Below are 3,612 nucleotides of genomic sequence, written 5' to 3'. Positions count from 1 at the left end.
ATGTTAAAACTAAAAGACACTGGAAAATGAAACCAACTTGTGTGTAGAGATGGTTGTGTATGGCCACAACATCACTGTCTGCTTATAAAAATATATTGCTTTGCAAACGTTCCCCGATTCGATCTCAATACGCATCGATCCGTCAAGCGCCTCCCATCATAGCCTAACTTGAACAGTGCCTTGTGAGTACTATTTGGCTAAAGAAAACTGTGCAAATGCTCGTCACTATCACAAACACACACACACACACACACACACACACACACACACACACACACACACACACACACACACACACACACACACACACACATATGTATATGTGTGTGTGTGTAGTAAAGATTATTTGCCACTCTAATGTGGCAGTCACAGTTAGTTTTAAATCTCTGAATGAGATCAAAGTAGTAACTATACTTCATAGTAGAATATATTTACCAACGTAAGGTGGCAGTCCTGCGTAGGACCATGTACTACCTTTTAACTCCAGGAAAACATTACCCAGAAACCATAGGTCTATTGGTATTGCAAGTGGCTAGGAGCAGCACGCTCCCTTACTCAGTATATTTCAGACACATATTGTGTGTCGATAACCAGCTGGTAAAGATTCTTTCCTGGGGTCAAAAGGTAGTAACATGTTCCTACGCAGGTCTGCCACCTTGCGTTGGCAAATAGATTTTACTAAACACACACACACACACACGCACTCACACGCGCACACACACGCACACACACACACACACACAAACACACACACATATGTAAAGGGTAAAGATCCCCTTCGGTCATGAATGACCATGGAATTGTATAAAACCCTAACAATAGCATGGATAGATTATAGGAAAGCCTATGACATGATCCCACACTCATGGATAAGTGAATGTATGAGTATATTCAATATAGCAGACAACATAAGAGAATTAATTAGCTGTAGCAAGAAGAAATGGAAAGTAGATCTCTACTCAGGTGACACACTCTTAGGGAATTTTAATATCAAAAGAGGAATTTTCCAGTGGGGCTCGTTGTCCCCTTTAATATTTGTCTTGTGTTTGATCACCCTCAATTTAGTATTAAAGAAGGCAAAGGCAGGGTGTCAGTTCAGAAATAATAATGGGAAAATTAACCATTTGCTCTACATGGATAATCTGAGACTTTTTAGTAAGAATGAAAAGAGACAGATTCCTTAATACAGACCGTAAGTGAGGAAGCTAATGAAGTCAAAGTTAAATGGCCCGAATCTACTGATGGCTATAAATACTTGGGCAGTATCATTACTTAGATACTCAGTAGATTTTGTAGATTGGACAAAAACTGAACTAGCAAAGCCAGACAGAAGAACTAGGAAGGAAGACAATACGAATAGAAGACTCCACCCAAAGGCAAGAGTAGCAAGATTATACTTACTTAGAAAGGAGGGAAGAAGAGGGTTAATATCATTAGAAGACTGCGTGGAGTTAGCTACAGTATATATTGACTTCTACGTAGGTAATAGTGAAGAAAGTTTATTAAAAGCTGCTAGAGTCACAGCAAGACATAAGGAAACCAAAAACCCAAACGAAATTAAAAACCAGAAAAAGAACAGAAATTATTTGACTGACAGGAGAAGGCGTTGCATGGTAGATTCCCAAAGACGGAGTAAATAGTTGTAGTGAAACATGGTTGTGGTTGCAGAAAGAAAAGCTGAAAGGGGAGACAGAGTGTTTGTTAGTTGCAGCACAAGATCAAACATTAAGGACTAATTGGATAAAAGCCAAGATAGATAAGATCCAAGTAGATTCCTAATGCAGGTTATACAAATCAAAAGAGAAAAGCGTTATTCATACAGTAAGTGAATGTAGCATGTAGAAAAGACATGACAACCTAGGAAGAGTAATCCACTGGGAGTTATGTAGAAAGCTAGGATTTGAACATACTGATAAATGGTATGAACATGAATCTAGTAAAGTATTAGAAAGTAAGATATACAAGATGTTGTGTGACTTTAACATTCAAACTGACATAGTAATAGAAGCTAGAAGGCCTGATTTAGTAGTAGTAGATAAAGAGCATAGAAAATGCCAGATAATTGACTTTACACTCCCAAATGATGAAAAAATTAATATGAGAAGTATAGGAAAAATACAAAGTACCTAGGCATTGAATTACAGAGACTATGGAAAGTGGGGGTAAAATGTATCCCAGTAGTCATAGATGCATTGGGAACTATCCCTAAAGATTTGAACAGATGGATAGAAAAAAATAGGCATAAAACACAGTTTAGTACAGCTCCAGAAAACAGTGTTATTAGAGACAGCTAGGATACTGAGGAGGGTTCCTGGCATTTAATGTTACTTGATGTAGCTCGATGTTAGAACTTTTTCTTTTCCAGCTGTTGTATACTTATAATCTTTTCTATTGGAGACACAAGGCCTCAAATTTTGGGTGAGGGGACTAGTCGATTACATAGAACCCAGTGTTTCACTGTTACTTAATGTATCGACCACGAAAGGATGAAAGGCAAAGTCGACCTCGACGGAATTTGAACTCAGAGCGTAGCGACAGGCAAAATACCACTAAGCATTTCGTCCAGCGTGCTAATGATTCTGCCAGGTCGCCGCCCTAATAATAATAATAATAATAATAATAATAATAATAATAATAATAATAATAATAATAATAATAATAATAATAATAATAATAATAATAATAATAATAATAATAATAATAATAATAATAATAATAATAATAATAATAATAATAATAATAATATATATGTATATATATATATATATGTATATATATGTATATATATATATTTCTATATGTGTGTGTTTGTGTGTGAACAATAGGTGAGCAAACTAATGATTTTGCATGGGAAACCACAGTCACAGTGTAAGGGAGATTTCTTATAACCGTTAAGTGTTGTTTATCTTTGAATATTGGGAACGAGAGAAGGAAAATCTTTTCATATGATTTTTAGTTGCTAAAGTTTTTACTGCTGAAATTTAATCGTTTGGACGTAGAAAATTATGAAGTAGATATTTCTAAGAGGTTCAGTAATAAACCAGCAGTTGTTCATATAACCCACGGTCATTTTGAAACAAGACAATAATTTCTCATTGATACAAATCTTGTAGCGCAGATTTCTACGGAAACTATCATGTCCTTTCAACTTATTAACACATGTAAGAAACCTGAAAGAAGATATGGCACAAGTCTCTTCAAACAATATGTGAGTTTTGAAAGGAACAATATCTCTCACTTTAATACCCAGTGGTCGCTTCTCAGTCACGTTGTACTATATAAACATAATAGTTTCTGTTCAAGTTTCTACGGCAAGCTTTGCTTTAATGAGAAACTATTGAACTTATTTCAAAATGACAGTAAGTTAAATAAGTGTTCAGAAATGATTCGTTATTGTAGACTTTCTTCGACATATCTCTTTCGTTATTTCGCAGCTGCTAATGTTTAAATTGAAGTTGCTAAAATTGTAAGTATTCGAAGCACACAAAATTTTCTTTATCTTCTTTGTTTTTCCTTATATCTGCAATTTTCAGAGATTTGTAATTGAATACATTACTTGCGATTCCTATGCACTTCATTTGTTTTCACACACTCTTATTTGTCTATTTCATA

This window comes from Octopus bimaculoides, chromosome 18, assembly GCF_001194135.2.
Source record: "Octopus bimaculoides isolate UCB-OBI-ISO-001 chromosome 18, ASM119413v2, whole genome shotgun sequence".
NCBI lineage: Eukaryota > Metazoa > Mollusca > Cephalopoda > Octopoda > Octopodidae > Octopus > Octopus bimaculoides.
This window is presented reverse-complemented; position numbering follows the sequence as displayed.